The sequence below is a fragment of the Sebastes umbrosus genome, chromosome 20 (assembly GCF_015220745.1).
Source record: "Sebastes umbrosus isolate fSebUmb1 chromosome 20, fSebUmb1.pri, whole genome shotgun sequence".
In the NCBI taxonomy this organism is placed as follows: domain Eukaryota; kingdom Metazoa; phylum Chordata; class Actinopteri; order Perciformes; family Sebastidae; genus Sebastes; species Sebastes umbrosus.
The window spans coordinates 11,119,697-11,141,168 of record NC_051288.1 but is presented as its reverse complement, the minus strand read 5'-3'; the positions used below and the strand labels follow the sequence as shown (position 1 = coordinate 11,141,168).

The 21,472-nt window shown below is 42.6% G+C and overlaps 1 protein-coding gene across 6 annotated transcripts in view; it reads left to right on the top strand.

Annotated features, from left to right (window-relative positions):
- The first annotated feature begins 416 nt into the window (after positions 1–416).
- raraa (retinoic acid receptor, alpha a) overlaps positions 417–21,472 on the top strand; it is a 167,180-nt gene continuing 146,124 nt past the window's right edge. For all 6 annotated transcript variants that reach the window (XM_037754392.1, XM_037754390.1, XM_037754389.1 and 3 more), the window contains exon 1: positions 417–823. The gene's annotated coding sequence lies outside the window, so the exon portion shown is untranslated. The remainder of the gene's footprint in view (positions 824–21,472) is intronic.

Sequence of the window (21,472 nt, the reverse complement as noted above, 5' to 3'; positions counted from 1 at the left end):
TATGTGATAATACATCAACATTATGTTCCTCTGATAACAACTTTAGTCAAAATAATTCACAATATCTGCTTTTCTTTTATACTAAAAAATTCGGTAGAATTTCACGGAAATTAGGTTTATTAACCTTAATTTCCCCCCAAAACGTGTAAAACTTAATAATTAGGAATGAAGTTGGCCAAAAAAGGTGTAACACAGAACTGGGTGATAGTTTATACTGTATGCTTTATAAAAAGTCAAACCAGACCGAGTTAATTTTGACCCGGGAGGACAAAAGTTGCATGGTCAACGGGAAGACAACAGGAGGGTTAATTAAATGTGATGATGATTTCCTTTTAAAATGTTCTAAGGATAACGAGCTCTTGATAACATGTATTTTGTTGTACACCACATATAGTACATGTGAGCAGAGCCCTGAGCACATCTGGAGGCAGCAGCAGGACATCCACTTTTTCTGTGTGTTGAGGACTGGCCCCCAGAAAGCAGCAGAGAGGGGGCGTGGCCACAGAGAGCTGGTGTCGGGTTTCACATCCACAGAACGTGACTGCAATGGTTGCCTTCACAACAGCGGTGCCAAACTTACCCGCTCTCTAGAAAAACGTCTCTCCTGTCTCTTATTAACGTTACCTTACGGGCTCACCGGTGAGAGGGTTCGTTAACGTCACTCGGAACAACGTGAGAGACACCGTTTGCAGATTGTGTGAGTCGGCAGAAAACTTTTGCAAAGAGAGAGAGTACCACACGGAGGAGAAATAATCCAGCTGCGCCGCGGCGGCTCAACTTCCACCGAGAGCACCGAGGAGAGGAGGAGTCAACAGGTCCACAGGTATTATTATACCATCCACTTTGCACATTGACAGCTTGTCAACATTTGACAGCATGTCTCTCCAAAGCCTCTATAACAACATGAAGGTACCGTGTTTAACTGTTCCACCTGGAGAGGGCTTTGAATGCATCACGCGTGGTGATATAAATACGCACGTTTTTAAACGGAGAACTCTCTTCAAGTTGCGAAGTCATGGCAACCAAAAGACAAGAACGTAACTGTTGCTAGGAGATAATATTGTGTTATATTCAAGTGGAGAGGACGTCTCTGTTAGGGCGGCTAGCATGCGGAGCTAACAGTTAGCTTATAAAGACAGAGGACACATTTCTGCACAGTTTAGGTAATTAACAGAGCTATAACTAATGTTTTGCATTTAAAAAAAGTGCCAATATGTGAAGTTAAATATGCATTGCTCTTGTCTGCACCCACTTGTTTGTGTTTTTGAATGTGGAGAAATATGGGTGTTTTTGGACGTCTTGCTTTGGCTGCTCCTTCAGTGTTAACAGTTAGCTTGTAAAAGACACAGGACACATTTCTGCACTGTTTAGTCAATTAATGCTTGGTATTTTTAAAAAAAAGTGCCAATATGTGAAGTTAAAAGCATGCAATGCTCTTGTCTGTACACACTTGTTTTGCTTTTGCAACGTCAGGACTGAGGAATGTGGAGAAATATGTGTTTTAGAGGCTTATTTTGATCCATATTGGGCTACTTTTACGCATGGAAAGAGTGAACTTTGCCCTAGTGCATGGTGTACTTGTATTGTCGATCATATCAGGAGCTCACTTCCTCTCTCTCCTCGGTGTGCTGTAAATGGATGAACAGGCTCACAGAGGGGCAACCACAGCACTGCATTCCTCTGATGTGCTCTAATGCTGGAGCTGCAAACTTGATGACCCAAACACACACACACACATTGCACTGCATTCCTCTGAAAGTGGTGCCTTCAAGTGCCTCTGCAAAACTGACGGATATCTCCCTTAATTTGTTAACACCCCTGATTAACCCCTGTCAAGTTGAGGTGTCTGGATCCTCAGCAAAAAATTAAATGTCAGTGACTGTGCTATAATATTTTGAGTTACATACCCTGCAGCATCAGAAAAGTCATCAGTGTGATCTTGTAAAATGTTGTCTTGTGAAAACCACAAGATTACAGTGCAAGCATTACCCCTCCATTTATGACTCTTAACAAGTACTTCCTACATGTTTCCTTTTATTTGAGTAATCTTTTAAGCACTTTATGCATTTGGCACAGGCGTGATTTGTTGAATGATGTTTTATGACGCTACAGATTTATGATGCTGGCTGCAGACATGGCAGTGCAGATTTGTGTGTGTGTGTGTGTGTTGGGTGGGGCTGGAAGAGGAAGATGCCCTTTTCCTGTGACAACCTGTGACATTCAGAGCGAGATGCATTAGAGGCAGAGACGCTCGGTGGGAAATTTGGTGTGTCTGATGGTTTTCCCACCCTGTCACATCCTCTCTTGGTGTGATTCACAGTTAATAGTTGTGCCACCGCAGTAATTGGGAAGGCTTGGGCTAACCGCAGTATTGTTTACCTGCCCTGTTACATAAACTGTCACATATGATAATAGTTTTGATAATAACCTTTAGACGTTTATTATAACTGTTTTAATCTGTTGTCTAGCCATCTTGTGACACCATGTGATGCCCATCGTTGAGTTCTAAAAATATAGTTCCTGTCTCTGTGGTAGAAATGAGGTTATCTGAAAGGTATGATGTTGGCATTCATTCAAGTAAATCTCATATGTTAAAGCGATATTTTGGGTGTTTGGAAGTTGCGTTATATGAGCTACTTATCCATATCAGTGTATTACCTACAATAGGTGACGGTCGGTACACCCCCAGTTTGGAGAAGCAAACAGGAGAACAAGCACGGGAGCAAAGCAATGTACTGCTGTGGCCGGCAGAAATCGTATTATAGCCACGTAAAAAAAAAGCACACCTTAAAAAAATCAATATCAGTTTAAGTGTATGCTATATTTAGAATATTTTTACTGCTTTACCTTGCCGTCAGACAGCCCTAAAGTCAATCCATCTATCTATCCTTTGCATGGGGGAACTGAAGCAGTTATCTATGCTCGCTTCAAACCTACCAGACTCCATTGACAAAATCAGTAATTTTACCTCGCAGAACACAGAATTTGCTGATCTACCACTGCCTCGATCGGGGAGTTATTCGTTTTATTGTGTGTCTATGGTGTTTTAATGGGTTAGTTCGGATTCACCAAAGTCACTCAGTAGCCCAAACAACTAACTGATTGAAGCAGCGGTAGACCAGCAAATTCTGTGTTCGGCGGGGTAAAATGACAGTTTTTGTCAAAGGAGTCTTGTGGCTTTGAAGAGAGCACAGATAACAGCTTCAGTTCCATGTCAGAAAGAGCTGTTTTGTGGCAAGATAAAGCGGTGAAAATATTCCAAATATAAATTGATGCAGATTCTTTTTTGTTTTTAGGTGGGCCTTTCTTTAAGGTGGCTAAAATATGTTTTTCTGCCGGCCCTGTCCACAGCAGCACATTGCTTTGCTACCGTGCCAGTAACTCCTGTCTGTTTCTCCAAACTGGGGGCGTGCCGACCGTCATTTACTGTAGGTAATACACTGACTATGGATAAGTACCTCATACAACCCCACTTCAAAACACCCAAACTATCCCTTTAAGATCTAACATAGTGAGAAAGTTTTGGAGAAATGATATCCTCAAATCGTTGTTGACAGCAGTGTTGATGATTTAGCATTGTTTCTTGCAACAATATATTCAAAACTGAAGAGCCCAGGAGTTTAGCGTACGTATTTTAAAAATGTTAAACTGCTAAGTGTTGTACTTTGTTTGTTAAAAGGCAGTAGCGTTCTTTTATGCAGCACAAGGCGGTGTGTTTGTCTGTGATACTGTCAACCCTCTCCGACAAGCGTCAGCAGGAAGTTGGTTCTCTCCTCGTGTGAATGGTGCCAGTTAAAGGTCTCGCACGCCTCGGCTTCACAGGGCACTAAATGTGTCATCATCGTGGTGGCGGTGGCACACTCGCTTTGCCCCCTCTCCCTCGCAATGTCCCTTTCCTTCCTCTGCTTTACAGAGTGTAAAGTCAAGTGTGAATGACACTGGAAAGGACTTTGTTTTCCTCTTTTGTTCTTTAAAAACACAGTAGTAGTGACTCAGTGGCTCCGAGCTCTGTCAGATTTATTCGTCACGCTTGATGTTTTGTTTTTTTCTGTGGAACAAATGACTATACTTGATAAAGGGTGAGGAGTTATTTAAGGTTGGTTGGATTGTTCACATTCAATCTACCAGCTGATTCTGATCTTTCTTTTACTTTTCTGTGGAGCAATGGCATAAAACTAGTATTGACTTTGCATGTTGAATTTAGAAGTTTTGAGTGACCTATTTTCATGTTGCATGGCAAGTTACAGAGCGAGCACAGTGTGTTTTTCCCTCCCTGTGTTACTATCAGGTGTTACAGTGTCATTCACACAGCTCAGTAGGTCATCATATTGTTTATTCATGCAAATCGTTTTGATCTCAGTCACAAGATAGCATCCTTTCCGAATAACACGCAAACCACCAATAGCAGGGAGAGTAGTAGAAAATGCACATTTAGCAAGTTTTGCATATTAGAAGCAAAGAGGAAATATTTCCTTAGCTACATTTGGCATTGGACATAGCTTTCTCTGAAAAAGCCCTCAGTGTGTGTCAGGTGGTTTGGTTTGCTTTGGTCTGTCGTGGTCTACACACAGCCTCGCCACAGCAGCAACCTGCTCCCCTGTTGTTGGCGAGCCGGGCTGACTCATGAGGCTGCGCAGCACAAACTCATCAGGCACTGACAGATGAGACACGCTCCCCACAATGTCAGGGCACCCTGGAGATGTCACCCAGCGCTCGCCTAACGGTAAACACCTCTACCCAGTCCCACCCACACACTGTCAGATTCTCACTGCTAGTGGCTTTCTAGAGTAGGTGAAGTGAAACACACACACTGCAGAATTAGAGTTTCACTCACCGTATGTAGGAAAAACCAGTGGGCTAGCTTTTTAGACTTTGTTTTGATGGGTACCTGGGCTGGGACAACACACCTATATACCGATTCGATACTATCACGATACTTGGGTGTCGATTCGAAGTGTATTGTGATTTCTAAGTATTGCGTTTCAATATTACGATTTACTGCGATTTTTGTTAACTTTTTTAACACTAGACCATGGGAAAAATCATACACTTCTAGGGACTTTTACTTTGGAAAACATCTAAATTAATACAGTAAACTGTTTGATATCCAGCATGTATGTAGTCAGAGATGTCCTGAAGTCAAATATATCAGTCATTGTCAGGCATTATTTATGAATTTTTTTCCAGCAACCCAAAAAGACATTTCCCTCCCAATTTAGTGGTATTTTCTTTTTAATTTATAAGGGACATAATGTTTTATACTTCTGGTGAATATAATCCAATTAATCTTATTTCCATATATGTATTTTGTATTTACAGCGGTAACTTCCTTCTACCTCCGCATGGACTCAATTGAAGCAAATATATCGATTCTGGCATTTCAAAATCAGAAAAAAAAATCACGATACACAGGTGAATAAATTTTTTCCCCCACCCCTAATGTATACATGTGTTGGTTTGCCAATTTACTACTGTTGCCATTACAAATAGTTCAGTTTGTCAGCAATCTTTGGCCTAAGATAGAAACGTCTACAAATGGAGTCCAGTCGAACCGAGCAGTGTAGCTTTACGTTACTAAAACCAGCCTTGACCTAAATGAAACAGGCCCCGACTCAGTCAGAATAAGTAGAAATAAATTGGGATATTACAGTGGTTTGGCAGTGGTGCCCAATGACGTAGTCATTGCCTCAGGGACTGGGGCGAGTGTGGGAAAAGCAGGAGAGAAGAAGGGTGGGAGCCGATACCAGGAGTGTAGCCGAAGAAGCCGAGTGGGATTTTTTTTTTTGGAGGGGGAAGTTCTGGAGCCGCTGTGATGTTGGGATGTGGGAGCTCCACTCACGTCCGTCGGCAGTTAGTCAGGCCTGCTTTTGCATACTGATTTCTCTTTCCGCTGCTTTCCACGCAGCTCCCTGAACTGCCCGGCCCTGCCAGCCTCGCAAGGGTTAATATAACTACCCTCCCTCTTTCGCACTGCCTCCTTTTATTCCTCTTTTTATGGCTTTGATGGTATTAAATAATCTTTACGTGTCAGAGTGCACAGCTCCCAGTGTTCATGTCGGGAGAGCGAGATAGCAATTAGGTCAGAGTGGTAGAATAACTCGGTTTCATCCCGGCCTTAAAGCGGCAGGGTACCTCACTTCAACTTGCTCTTTATATTCACCTCAACCCTTCGGAGTGAGATTTTCAAAGAGGTCCAAGGCCAGTGGGGTTATCAAAGCACTCCGAGAGAGAGCTTTGTATCTCTCCGTTGTGTAGTCTCATGATAAAATGTCCCAGAATGGATCACCGTTTGTGATATTTTAGGTTGCTCGCTATGTTAATTTGCCTGAAGAATCAGGCCACGTTTGTCTCCTTTTTTCCTAATGAGGCTGAGCTAAAGACCCATATAACCTATTATCCTGGTTATTGATTCCGAATGTGTTTCAAGCTGCCGCGTGTTTCAGTACTAGACCTTGAAATCATCGACACATATATCTGCAGAGTTTTCCTCAAGACTCGCACAAAAACAACGATAAATTGAAAGCCTTGTGTTTCTGTTTGACATGATCTTACATGATCTGTGTTGTTAAGTTTCCCCGAGCCTGTTGTCCCATGTTTTGAGATTGCATTTCTACCATTTGGCACGGGAACACTCTGGCCCCTTGTCACACTGTTTCATTGCACTCGTCACAGGGTTTCATACTATTTTCCACAGTCATTTTGTACCTTGGCTTTTTACAAAAGTGTCTCTGCCCAGTCGGACAGTCCCCCGGCGTGACGACTGACATTTTCAGTGAAAGGGCCCTATTGTTGCTCCTTAATCCCCCTCCACCCTCCTCTCCATAAAACAATGGTATCAATTGCTTCCACTGAGTACATCCACAGCTCTGAGTGAGAGACAGGCTGGCCGGGCCTGTTAGCTAGCCTGCCAGCCGTCCTACCGGGTAGCCAGACCGACCTCTTCATTCCCAGTGATGGCTCTGTGCTCGCGCCCACAGATTCCTCTTCAGGCATCCGCGCTAATATCATCTCTGTAGTATGAGAACCAGCCCTTGATCGTGACTGCACTGCCACCTCGTAAATGCACAAATAATGGCTTGTGTGTATATTTATTTTCCCGGTGAGACAGTGGAGCAGACCGGTGGATTGGACCCCCCCATCCCCTCTCCTCCTTAATGAATGGTCTCCATTCTATTTTCCTTCATTTTCCCCAGGACACTGCCATTAACTTTGACAGATGATATGTTCTTTCACTGAAACAGTGATCCTGAGCGCACTGTCACTGGAAATTGGATTCGCACACCCACCCCTTTGCTCCTTTGCCTTCTTCTCCATCTCTCCTTCTCTCTCCGTCCTCCTTTTTTTCCTGTTGCTCTCTCTCTCAGTCTGCGCTGAGGGACATGCTGTTAATATTCCTTTTAGAGCTGCACTGTACAGCTGAGCTGCCAAGTTAACCCTCTGCTGCCATGAGTCAGACAGCTAGCCAGATAGCTGGTGTCACTTACACAGATGTCTGACCAGCCAATCTGTCCTTAAGCACTCCTTGATAATACCAGTACTGCTCTGTGCCAGGTGTGTGTCTGTTGTCAGTTATGACATTAGTATGATTTTTGGTCGGTTGTCCAGAAGAATGAAACATTTTCTTTTTCATATTTACTTAATAATTTTAGTCTTAAGGCCGTTACACACCAGTGGCATTTCTATTTGTGTGATTCATTTGCACTATTTCGTTCCAACTGTTGTTTCTGTCATGAGTACCTTCACACAGAACGCAAATATTACACAGCGTAAAAGTGACGTAATTTTTTTTTCCGCAATGAGTTCAATTTTCTGAGCTTTCGCACCGCGAATAAAGGCATCAACCAATCACGTTGTGCGGAATGAGTTGCACCTATATTTATGAAACAACAATAACACGGAGGCTCTGTAGTCTGAACCAGGACGGCAGACATTATTACTCGTATCAACTTTGACGAAGGTAGTACAGACCATATCAAATCCTACCGTTCTTTCACAGTAAAAGCTCTAGACCAGCGAGCAACCTCCGGGTCTGAGGACTGAAGCCAAAGCAGAAGTGCTTTCTAATAGCCAGCAGGGGGCGACTCCTCTGGTTGCAAAAAGAAGTCAGATTGTATAGAAGTCTATGAGAAAATGAGCCTATTCTCACTTGATTTATTACCTCAGTAAACATTGTAAACATGAGTTTATGGTCTCAATCGCTAGTTTCAAGTCTTCTTCAATACAGCATGATGTTCATTTAGTATATTATGGTCCCATTTAGAGTCAAATAGACCATAAAGCAGGGTATACTTTAGGGCGTGGCTACCTTGTGATTTACAGGTCGCTACCACAGCGTTGTCCGTGTTTTCGTCTTACAACTTTAACCCTTTCATATTGTGTTTTCAGTTCATGAAAGTTTATTCTTACCTTTTTGGTCGCCTAAAAATGTCTTATTCAGCATTCAGTTGTACTTAGCTCCACCTTCTTGGGTCACTTCTGGTTGCAAAAAACCACGATGGCGACGGCCAAAAACCAAGATGGCAACGGCCAAAATGCCAAACCCGAGGCTTCAAAACGACAGTCCACAAACCAATGGGTGATGTCACGGTGACTACGTCCACTTCTTATACACAGTCTATGTGTGCAACTAACGATTATTTTAATTATTGGTTTAATATGCTCATTATTTTTGTCTTCGAATGTCTTGTTTTGTGAGACCAACAGTCCAAAACCCAAAGATATTCAGTTTATAATGATAAACACAGAGAAAAGCTAAATATATTCACATACCAACTTAGAATGGTTGGTATTTTTGCTATAAAACATGACTTAAACAAACAAATCCTGTGTCATTCCCAGTCTGCTACAGGCAACGTGACACGTGAGTCTCCTGTGCAGCGGCCATGTCCAGTTTCAAAGCACCCCAACAAACCAAAGCATCTTAACACTGATTTCAGTGGAACAAATCCCCTCTATTGTGCCTCCTGTGTGGGCGTATGTGGCAGTTGACAGTGTATTACCCAGCTGCCGCGGCTGCAGCTGCTTGCACATTAGCTCGAGTTGCTCGGCCACATTTATCAGTGTGAAGTGAACGCCACGGTGGAGAGATAATGGTCCTGAACAAAGATGATACCACTCTCACTGCTGCTGCAGCTAGCTCGAAACAACTAGCTGGTCGTAAGTGGCTCGGCTCATAGCGTCGTTATCGTGCTGCTCTGCTGCCTCGGCTTGTGCCCGCCAAGTCTATGTAGCTAGTGAGCCTCTGCTACTTATTCTGTCTCCAATGTGGGCTGTCATCACAGTGCAGAAGCACCAAATATCTGTCATACTGAGATGTTGTGGTACAACGCCTGTTAGAGGACAGGATTCCAGTGTTTGCAGCTGGATGTCAAGCTAGAATTACCCTCAAAACAATGCTGCAAAAAACGATTACGAGCTAATTATATTAACTTTTGTGTGGGTTTATAAAGCAGTAATTAATCTTTCTATGAAAGCTAAATACATTGTTGTTGTTTTTGTATTTTATGCATAAATAGAATGCATGTACAGTATATGTGTTTGTGAGGAAAGCATCTCAGAAATGCACCCAGCAAACTAGGCCTCAGCCTGCAGATGTCTGTCAGCGAGAAAGCACAGCTCGTGTAAATGATACTCATTCAGTCAGTGAGACGGTGACACACTATCAATAACGGCGGATCGTTTGATTGGTTTTGTGCTTCATTCTGTGTCAACATGATTTCCATTTTTCTTGGCTTTTTGTGTCGCAGTAATAATTCTGTAATATGGCGCACCAGGCAGCATATGGCTGCCATTTATGATCAACAGCCTCCGTAAAGAGGTGACTGGAATATGCAAATGTCTGCATGCTAATGGAATAGTAATGTAATGAAGTGCGTTGTATATGGGCAATAATGAGTCTCTGGTTATTGAGGGTTGATGGCATTTTGTTGTTTCACAAGCTGCAGCTTTTTTTGTTTGTTCTTCGTGGCACACGTACACACCATCACCCAAAACATGTGCACACACAAACACTCCCACAGACTTAGATACATGAACATCGCCTCCTTATTGATTCATGGCATTGGATGAAAAGCATATTGATAAATACCTGGAGTACTTGCCCATTGAAATTGTGAAACTAAATTGGGCAGAACTGAGACAGATGCGGTGCAGTAAATTAAACAAGCAATCTTCTCTGTTGGGTGACAGCACAATGGTGATTAGGGTTTCATGTGAGCTGCCCTACATTATTTATGGCTGTGCTGTGGGCTGCCTGCAGTTGAATAAACCCACAGTCCATTGACTGGGCACATTACGGGAGGCCAACTCGTAGTGAGAGGGGGGGAGTTAAAAATGGCTTTATTTCCTCTCGAGGAGGTCCATTTTCATCTAAATGAAGGTGGAAGCCCCCAGCGTGTTGTTTCCAGGCCCTGGCGTGTGTGAAATGTGTTGACTGTGTTCCAGGAGGCTTCGCTGCTCCGCTCTGATTCGTGTTCCAGGGTGATTTCTGCAGAACCTCTCATTTGTACACATCAGCCATTCCTAGTTTTCTTAGTCACTGCCTACTCAACTTGGTGCCCACTGCCAATTCACAATTTGGCCTTTTTATTGTCAGTACAGTTGTACTTATGGATGTGTTTTCCTACATAATACAGCCCTGTCTCCTAAAAATTCCCATACTATTACACTGCATTCTCAATTACGTTTGGAAGGAAACGTATTTTGTCGTGGATTACATTTGTCTTTGACGTATCACAAATACGTTTATTACACGGCTTTGTTGATACTCGATTCTGATTGGTCAATCACGGCGTTCCACGGTCTGTTATTTCTTTATAGCAGACCACTGCTATGTATAACAGATCGTTGCTATGTATAACAGACTGTTGCTATGGGCGCAGTTCTGATGTTGGACTCTGGAGGACCGTTTTTGTGTCAAATTATTGATTTCTTAAGTAAGTAGCCGTGTAAGCCAAACCATGATGTTTTGTTACTAAACTTAACCAAGTTTTGTTGCATTTTTTTGTTGTTGTTTTTTTCAATTTACAACGCTAACCACATGTCTCAAACTGTTCAGAACTGTGACTGTAATCTGGGAGAAAATAAGTTTCCCTCTAAATTGAGAATGCAGTTTAGTTTTATGGGAGTCTAATTTTGTTGGAGACAGGGTTGCATAATAAGATATGTTGAATGGTTTTGCATTGGTATCCATAGAGACAAAGTGTGTGTCTTATGTGTCAGGAGAAAGATATAGACAGGATCAAGACATTCTATCCTCATCCACAGCATAAACAAGATACTGAAGTACAAATTCAGCACTTCAGGTGTTTTCCACCTGTAAACTGGCACTGAAATAGAGTCAAAACCACCTCTTTTTTTAAACCAAAACTAGCTTTGCATGCTAACGCTAGCTGTCTGTTTGGGAAACATTAATTGGAACTACTGGCTACTGTTAATTGCTTCACACTAACTTGCAGTTCACTTACTTGCAACACAGTGCTGGGCGTTAAGGAACAGGTTCCAGCGTTTTAAAAGGAGCGCAATGGATTATGACAAACAAAGGATCGGAAAGAGATTGAGCTTTATATAATCCATTAAAAATGCCTTGATGGCCTCAATCCCCATCCCACAGATCAGACTGGGACACACCTAGTTTAAGCTTGAAATACAGCCACAAGCTATGTGTTTTATTGCAACAAAAAAATCATAGACAAAATGGATGAGGCTACATCTGGCCATCATGTTGGAAAACTACATCAATACAACTACATCGATAACTGAGAACCCCATTAACGTGTTACTGATTTTCTTCTTGCTATGCATATTATAACTAATGATTTTATTTGCTGTTATTAGTTTCTTCGTGGATGTTATGTAAAAGCAGAAATAGTTGGAGGACACTCAAGCACAGTAAGATGTGGTTGTTAATACAAAAACAGATCCACTCAGCCAAGAGTGTTATGGCTTACTGGGACACTTAAAGGGACTGTTTGTAAGAATCAGAAATTGCTTGTTAACAGCGACACCTGTGGCCGTTAAGTCAATGAAAGTCAGCGTCCTGTTGCTCGCGCTTGTGACATAGACATGAACGAGCATCGCTCAAAAACAGTGAGGTGACACACGTCAGCTAAAACCACAATGTCACTCTATGTTTCACCTGCTTGGCAGTAATATTAGCTGACCAGACGTATGTTTCTCCATGAATCACTGCTGATCCTTGTGTTGGCTTTTCCTGCCTCATCCTTCCGACTGCGGCCAGAGGAAACACGGTAGACACCGGAGTTTTGGTCGGAGACGATAACGTTTCTTGCTGCGGAGCCCCGTCACTTCACAAGACACGGGAAACCTCTGTTGGTCTGGAGGAGCTGCAGCATTTATTTCTGCATAAACGTCCACTGTAAATAAGGAACACCACTAGAGTATGATATAAAAACCTAAAAAAAGAATGGACCCACCCTTTAAATTGAACTGAGTTAAAATGTTATTAGTATCACCTAGGTTTTTCCTGCTGTAACAATTTAAAATGTTGGCTGTGAAAAGATCTGTCAGACCTGGATGCTGGTTTTGATCGCTCTCCTTCTGTCTTTTGCTCCTCACACTCTATTGCTCCCAACACAGAGGTGTCTGGTGTGATTCAGCAGTGAACACGGACAGTGGTGGGAGTAGGAATGTGAAAAATGAGGAGAAAACAGTTTGCAGACCATTTGGAGCTCTGCCCGTTGTTGCACCTATGCACATGTGAACTCGTGCCTTTTGATTTATCCCCGTTGCCTAACATCACTGCGGTGCCTGAAGTGCGAAATTATTGTATAAGTGTTAAACAGTTATATTTCAGTCAACTTTAGCAAACAACAGAATTACAGTGGCGATGATGGGATGTCTATATATTGTTTTCTTTGCTCAGCCTGTAGAGTTGTTGCAGGTCATCTGCTCGCTAAGTGACAAATTGAAAACAAGAAGTTAAAGGAAGATGTGAATCTATTTTCTTACCTATTATATCTATTATTAAATGTCCTTTTTGTTTGTTATTGTATAGCCTTTGTATTCTTTTGTGTCCTCACTGGTCTGTAGTAGAAAGGGAGCAGCTGTGAGGCTGTGGGTTTAAATTGTTCATTCCAATTCAGCTTTAAGTTGTTTTTGTGGATATTTCTCTGGATTATATTTAGCTTCTACTCCATTATATTATTCTTATCTTCTTCATGGATTCCTACCTGCAGTTGTTGCATTAGAGAACATCCCTTATCTTTTTATTTTAGTGCCCGCTAACCGGTGTGGAATGACGCTGCAACAGCACCTCTTAAGCTGCAGAAAGAGGCCTGATTATCAGATTGTACATTTCAGAAAGTTACGAACGTCCAAACGCTTGAGTGCTTTTAAGTGATTTGGAGAAAGCGCTCGAGTCTTGGAAGCTCGTGTTTGCAGCAGAAAAAAGTGAATCTTCTCTGTGCGTTGGAGGTGTGGGATGTGAAAATGGGATGCCATCTCTAATTTGTGTTTTTGTTTGTGCATTTCACTTCAAGTAGATTTTACGCCCTTGCATGCACGGAGTTATGAAATGGCTAACAAGAAGGCTATGTTAGTTTTTTATGTGAAATTGACATCTCCACTCTGATGAATGTCCGTTGCGTGAGCGTGGTCTAATTGTCGCTCCGCACAACAGCGTGTTTTCATTCTCAGTTGGCCTCTGGCCTGGGATACCCCACTCAAACTCTGGTCCACTTGTCCAGAGCACCAAAACAATGCAGAGCTGGCATGCTTCTTCAACCACTGTCCCCTGGGGGTGGGCTGTTTTATGATCTGTCCGTGTGCCAAATCTGGTCCCCGCTCTCAACTGGGTCTTTGTCATTTCCTCCGCGTGAATGTCAGAGCGGCGGAGCTGTGGCTCCATGGATGTTCAGATACCTTGCATGGCTTTCATCAGCGCTGCTTCCCTCCCCTCTCATCCTCCAACCATTGTTTTCCTAATGAATGAAACTTATTTTTTAGCCTCTCTCGTGAAGCATGAAATACAAGCTTTTATATTGGCATTGGCAGCTATTTAAACTTCTGATCCGATCCAGGCCGCGCTCATTAAATCGTCAACATGATGTAACGTTTCACTGCCGCTGCCGTGTGCCAGCATGGCATGTTTTTCCACTTAGGGGATTCCAGTATTTGTCTTTGTCATAAACACAGGGCATCTGGCTGCCAGTAGTGGGTCCAGCCTTCATTTGGACTTTGACATCGAAATGTGGCTGAATTCTTCAGAGAGAAGCTGCCTGGCTTCTCATTTAGCAGCTAGCGTAGGTATGATAAATGTTACTAATCACCTATTGACCCCGAGAGGTCAAGCCTCTGCCCTGTCGCCCATCACCCTCCTCCTTCCCGCTGTCTCCTCTCTGCCTCTGTACCCCCGTGGATAGCCTTTATCTCGCTCAGGCAGTAGTTTTTCTCTGCTTGTCCGCCGGCAGATACCAGGCAACACAACTATGCACTTTACTTGTTTGCAGTCAAGTGTGAGATTCTTTCCCCCTTCCAGATTTATCTTTCCAAAAATATCTGTTATTTGGCCTTGTGGCCTCTGAGATACATTTATGTTGTGAATGTGATTAGATACAGCGAGCCAGAACAGATATGCTTTCCTCTCCGTGTCGTCGGCTTTAGTTTTGACCTTTGCACTTCTAATATCGCAACCTGGTTTTTGGGACCTTACCGGAGAGATAAGTAAATAGAAGAAAGTGTGAGATTATCGGGGAAATAATCTTGTGGAAGTAATGAATTTGGTTGAAATACCAAGGACAGTGTATGCACACACACACAAACACTGAGTGTCTATGCTGGATGTTTTTTTTTTTTTTGCACTGGCAGTGTAAAGAATCGTTGAGGAGCTTTTGTTCTTTTAAAAATCCACCTGATAATGTCGGTAGCTGGCTCTTTGCCTGGGCGGGTTGGATTTAAAACAGAATAAAACCCAAAACAACTCTCCAGTGCCCAGCCCAGTGTTACACACTTTACACACCCAACACAGTGGCCCAGTTTTTCTACAATCCCCCAGTGAACCAACTCCTGTGTTTGGAGCCTTTAGAAGTGGATGGCGAATGTCACTTTCAATGGGGAACCCTCAGAGTGGAAGCACAGGTAGGAATAACAATGCTGGCAACACAACAATGGCACCAGCGTGATGCCAAGTTTTCTGGGTTCACAGATACTCCATCCTCTACCCCCCTTCCCTCTTTAAATGTTCCACATGAGACTGATTGAGCCATTTCGTATTGCTAAGCTGCGTGAAGAGTGCTACTTTTATAATGAAAGAATACTGCTAAATCAAGGCTTGACAAATCTACTTTCTCTCCATGTCCCCATATTGAGGGTTGGCGGATTAGGCTCTAATTTTAGTGCCACTTATCTCTTCAGCTGCTTTTAAGAATTAGTTCCAAATAACAAAAAAAAGGGGTGAAAAATGTGAAGGGGGTCGGATGGGAGGGTGCCGGGAGTTGGGTATTGTTAGGGAGCCGAGGCTGGGAAAAAGAGATTGTCTAATAAAGTGGCAGCGAGGGCCTTTGCATTAGAGCTCAAATTTACATACAAATCTCCAGAAAAAACGTATTTGTGGCAGTTGGGCAGAGGGCAGTTGTTTTAACGGTAATCTCTGAGGAATTTTTCAATCGCCATCGCTTCCACCGCACAGCGTCTCAAGTGGCTTCATGAGCTCACAAAGCCTGATGAAGTTTTCAAACAACGCCAACCATGAAAAATGTTACACAACTTTATTTTCACCTCTCTCTCTCTCTCTCTCTCTCTCTCTTTTGTTTTGTTCAGTTTTCCAGAAATTGGAAGTTTACAGAAACTTAGATTCAGGGCATTGTGATTGAAGATGAATGTTAGCCGCTGTGTGTTTGCTTTTAAGGCTGCACAATTAATCGAATATTAATCGTGATCATAATTTTGGCTTCCCACAATTAAATGAACGTGATCATTGAGGTTTAAAATGCATGCTCCGCTCATAGAAAACTTTGCTGCATAAATCAAGCACTTCCTAAACTTCCTAAACAAGTTTTTTGCCAGTCAGACACACATGTGCGGCCGCTACATGATGGATTTACGTCGGCACACAGCAGCACAGTCAGTAACGTCACACACACAACATGTCGTCGGTGTGGAAGTTCTTCAGCGTGAGTGAAGTAGACATATGCCGTGGAGGAACAACCTGAAAACACTTGGAACAACTTGGAACAACTAACTTAATCAGACACTTGTTATATTGTAATTCATTCCCATGATGCTGCTCAGAGTAATCGCAGTGACCGGATCGTCTGCCGACAGCACGGATCACGTTATGGTGCATTCAAGCTCTACTCTCTAAAATGAGTATTGGGCGATGGTAAATTATAAACCTATCATGATGCGTTCCAATGTCATCTTGTAAAATGTAGTTTTTGCCGAGAAACTTGAATAAATCCAGTTGTTTGAAGGAGAAGTTTTCACAGCAATATAAAATAGATAATAGAGAGGGAGTTATGATCTGTTTAACTTCCTAACACTAGCTCTAAACAGCTTATACTACATAATTAGAACTACTAATGCCAAGATGTTTTTCAATCAAAGCAAATATTTAAATAAAAATACAATCATGTACTTCCTAATCATTTGAATTGTGTGTTTTTATGACAGTTGGAATGAAGCACAACAAGGAAGTGAAGTGCTCTGTTTACTTCAAATGTGAAATTGCAATAAAAATATTTTATCCCCAAAAATCTATGAATAATCGTGATCTCAATATTGATCGAAATAATCGTGATTATCATTTTGGCCATAATCGTGCAGCCCTATTTGTTTTAGCAGTCTAGTTTCAAGCTGACCTACTGCAAGTCAGCAGTAAGTTCATTTAGTGTAAACAAAATCACTTCTCTGGACTCTAATGTCATCAACACCCTGGTAGTTTAGACCCTTTCCATCTCACATGTATTTGGCTACTGTGACACGTCATCAATACCAAACAACCATCAATACCCCGCTGGAGACAGTTGCATTTAAAACAATGGAGGGCACAGCGTCGGCGTGCATTCAGCACTTTTGAATAGCCGTCAGCTTATTGATTCTCCTTCAAGGTCGGCATCAATTCCTCTCTGCCTCTTCTTTTCTGTTTGTGACAGCGGAGGGCAAATGCATGTTAAAAAAAAACTTCAATTGAGTTGGGAGGAGGGGGAGACCCATAAAAAAAAAAAAAAATATGGCGGTTTCCACTCAGATTTGCTTCCCTTGGAGTCGAGCCCTTTTTCGTTGCGGGCAGTGTTTGGGTGTGATTATGTAATCCATCAGGGTATTACCATAAAGGAGGGAGGGGGGAGCGGTGTGTGTGCCGAGGGGTTGGAAGGTAATAGCGGTGCTACTGATGATCATCGTCTAGCAACTGCCCAGGGGCAGGAATGTTTTGTGCGCCGATGTGTCCGACAGGTGGCTAGGAGACGCTAATTGATTAATGATCAGGGTGATATATGAGCCCCCGCGGCCGGCCCAAACATAAAGGCTCGGAGCACCGGTGTCACCCTAAATCATTTCCAACCAGGCCAGTAAACCCAAAACAGTTCCCTCATTAGCATATGAAAGACCAATCGGGAGGGGGACTGTGCCTTCCAAGCCCCTTTGTGGGCCGCCCATTGTCGACATCCTGAAGTCTGAATTAACAGGCCAGCATTTTATGCCCGATGAATAATGACAACAAAGATGGTTTTATAATAAGGGTCACTCGGTGCTAATGAATGATTTACATCACCACAATCTGAGCCTTTGATATTATTTTTTTGTGCTTGTTCATGGCTTCGACAAAAGCAACAAAATGAACTGCACTGTATGAGATGTAAATTTGTTATTCTACTACAGAGCATAAAATATAGTTATAAAACTCCAAGCTGAATGGATGTGTTTTCACCATGTGTGAAGTGAGATAATTTACATTCTTTCTTTACAACGGGTGTTTTTGCGGTGTACATCATGGAGCTGACATATTTTCCATTCACGCAGTGTCAAATTCTTCTTGAATGATTGAACATTAGAGGAATTCACCTGCCCCCAGATGATCATATTTTGCACTTCCATACAACACTGTCATTGGATTCTCTCTCTCTCTCTCTCACTTCCTCTCTGACTCTCCCTCTCACTCTCTCCGGTTATTTACCATTCCACAGGGGGGCCTTGCGTGACCCTCTTCATTGTTTTGTTTGGATGACTCTGAAGGACAATGGCAGTCTGGAGCCTTGGCCCGGCGCTCAGCGTGTGTGAATCTGCATCTTTCCTTTTGGGAGTGCTGTCCTCTCCGATGTCAAGAGAGGTTATGTGATCTATGTGTGACTGAAGGGGGTTTCCACCGCTGAGAGCCTCAAGGCAAGGGGTTTATATTGTGTGAGTGCACGTGTGTGTGTGTGTGTGTGTGTGCGCACGCTGGAATTTTATACTGAGCGAGTTAAAACAACACGTTGTGTCTGTTTTAATGTGAGCTCATGACTCTCGCCGCGGGGATGCCATTCAAGTATACGATCGTACTTGGAGACTGCCGGTCGTACCCGCAATCAGTTTTTTTACACATTTTGTACTGCAGGGGTGCTGCTGTCACAATGAGTAAGTGGACATCGCAGAGCCGATGAATGATTTTACCTGAGAGTCGGACCGCCTCCCATCAAACCTTTTTAACCATCAGCGCTTGAGCAACCCCGAATCCCAGTCCCAGGTGCCGACGCAAGGCCATACATCGAGGATCGGGTGACCTCTGCTTGGCGAGACTGCGGGTCCCCGAGCAATCGAAGCCTTCTAGGTGCGGTAAATTGGGCTCTGTTTTAAAAGCAGATGGACTTGTCTGGCGGGGCTCCAGCAGCGAGGGCCCCTTCTTCTTCTCCTTGTGTGTGTGTGTGTGTGTGCGTGTGTGAGAGGCGAGTGTCTGCAATGAGTTGCTTTCAGCCATCAGCAAGGATAAAGACGTGATTACCCCAGGCTACTCCTGTTCACTCTCATCAGTGTATAGGCTGCAGGCTTGCACATGCATGCCCACACACACACACACAAGCACACACACACACACACACACACACACACACACACACACACGCTCCATATGTGCATGTGCATTAAACTCTGTCATCGTTTCATCCTACCTGCCCTTTTAATCTAAATGAGGCTGTTCTTCTTGGTCTAGAGGACCTAAGTAAAAACACACCATTCAGATCCACAAACAGGAAGTGAGGGCGTATAATAAGACAGGAAGTGAAACTAGGAGTCATTGAGGGCACAGGTCAGCTGATTGGCTGATTATGAGGTTGGAATAGATACCAGAGTGAGCAGCAAAGAGCAGAGAGACTTGCACATTAAACAAGCAGCATCTCATTACCAGGATCACATAGTTGGCTGGTTAGCTTGCAGATAAATGCTAACATACGGTATTAATTTGAGTTGTCGCATGTAAAGCAATGCACCAGAGCCTTGCTTTGACTGAACGGAGGTATGGTCTGATGCAAAGCCACAATTCACCTCTGAAATTAGTATTATTACTAGGGCTGTCAAAGTTAAAGCGATAATAACGCTTTGTTTTAACGCCACTAATTTCTTTAATGCATTAATGCAGTCGATATTCCGGAGGTTGTACCAGGCTCAGTCTTAAACCTAGAGTGAAGATACTAGCATCTTATGAAACTAGAAAAAACCCAATGAATCCATTGGTGACAACCATGTCATACTAACTCGTTGGGAAGGAGGCTAAATAACGCTCCAAACATACGCTAAATTTTGGCGAGGAAAAACTGTCATGGCCATTTTCAAAGGGGTCCTTTGACCTCTGACCTCAAGATATGGGAATGAAAATGGGTTCTATGGGTTACCACGAGTCTCCCCTTTACAGACATGCCTACTTTATGATAATCACATGCAGTTTGCGGGCAAGTCATAGTCAAGTCAGCACACTGACACACTGACAGCTGTTGTTGCCTGTTTGGGCTTGAGTTTGCCATGTTATGATTTGAGCATATTTTTTATGCTAAATGCAGTACCTGTGAGGGTTTCTGGACAATATTTGTCATTGTTTTGTGTTGTTAATTGATTTCCAATAATAAATATATACATACATTTGCATAAAGAAAGCATATTTACCCACTCATACTTGACAAATCTCCCTTTAAGGTACATTTTGAACAGATACAAAATTTGTGATTGAATATTTTAATCGATTGACAGCCCTAATTATTATACATATGTTGAATCTAATTTAAATAGCAATTGTAAACTAATGCAGGTGCATTGCTTAATTGGCTTTTATTAATACATTTTATTATATTTTATCATCAATAAAATGGACCAGAAAGTTTTAAGAAATCCAGAGATGTTGGAGCCTATTGAAGAAATATTGAGTCACCGTGTAGTTTTATAACCCACACTGATTCATTTTTAGGCACACTATAATTAACAGGCAGTGTAAACAGGAGCCCGGCAATGTGCAATTTCTACTTTGACTTTATCAAAGAGATGTTAATTGAAATCTGCGGTACCTTTTTTGAGGCTGTCGGCTGTAACAACCCACCTCACAATACAAGGTAATGTTTGTTTGAGGGCTAAGACATGGCATTATATTTTGGTAAGTGTCCACACCCTGTTGTGAATGGGTTTTGTGGTATTAGACCGTAAAAATATTACATGACATGTTTGAAATGTATAGGTCTATAATTAAGATAATTTTAGGATCTGCATATACTGCGTGGCTGCGTCTCTTAAGTCTGGTCTTCCCCCTCCGTCTTTGTCAAGCAGGCGCACATGTAGCAGGAAGTTGAGCTTATAGCTGCCGCATGTGAGCAACATTAGCTTGAACAGAAACTGTAACAAAGGTCATCGCATTCATCTGGCAAGCGCCTCGTATGAATTTGTAAATTCCCCATTAACATTGAATTGCACAGTAGCCAGTTAGAGTTGTGTGATGTGAAAATGAAAGCTGTCTTTGTGGTCAAGATAAACGCATTATTGTAAGACTGCTATATTTATCTCTGTTATAACTGTAGCTGTTTGCCTGTCCTCAAGAGCGTGTGATAACAAATTAGTGTGAAATTAATTTGCTGCTTGTAAAATTGCACCAAGGCCACTTGAGCCTGGAGGGAGGGGATTTCTTTTTTTTTTTTTGTGGTGGTGGTATGATGACCCTTGTAAAGAGCAACCATAACTATGACTGTCAGGAAAGCTCTGTTCTGGTTTAACTCGCTGCTTTCTTTGTAAACTGAACATATAGAAACGTCCTTCCTCACTGTGACAAGAAACAAACCCAAACAGACCACAGTTTTAAAGGTCATTGGTTTCTCTTGAACACGCTTTTGGAAAACCTTGGCCCGGTCCGCGGCTCTACATTTTTATGGGACCTGGAGGGATCCTGAGGTCCGGATATGCTAAAAAAGAGATGGTCTCTGTTTTCTCCTCAAAGAGAAAGACAGGATAAACTCACTGATTTTAAGTGCTTTTGACACAAACCAATTTTCTATTCAAGTATTAT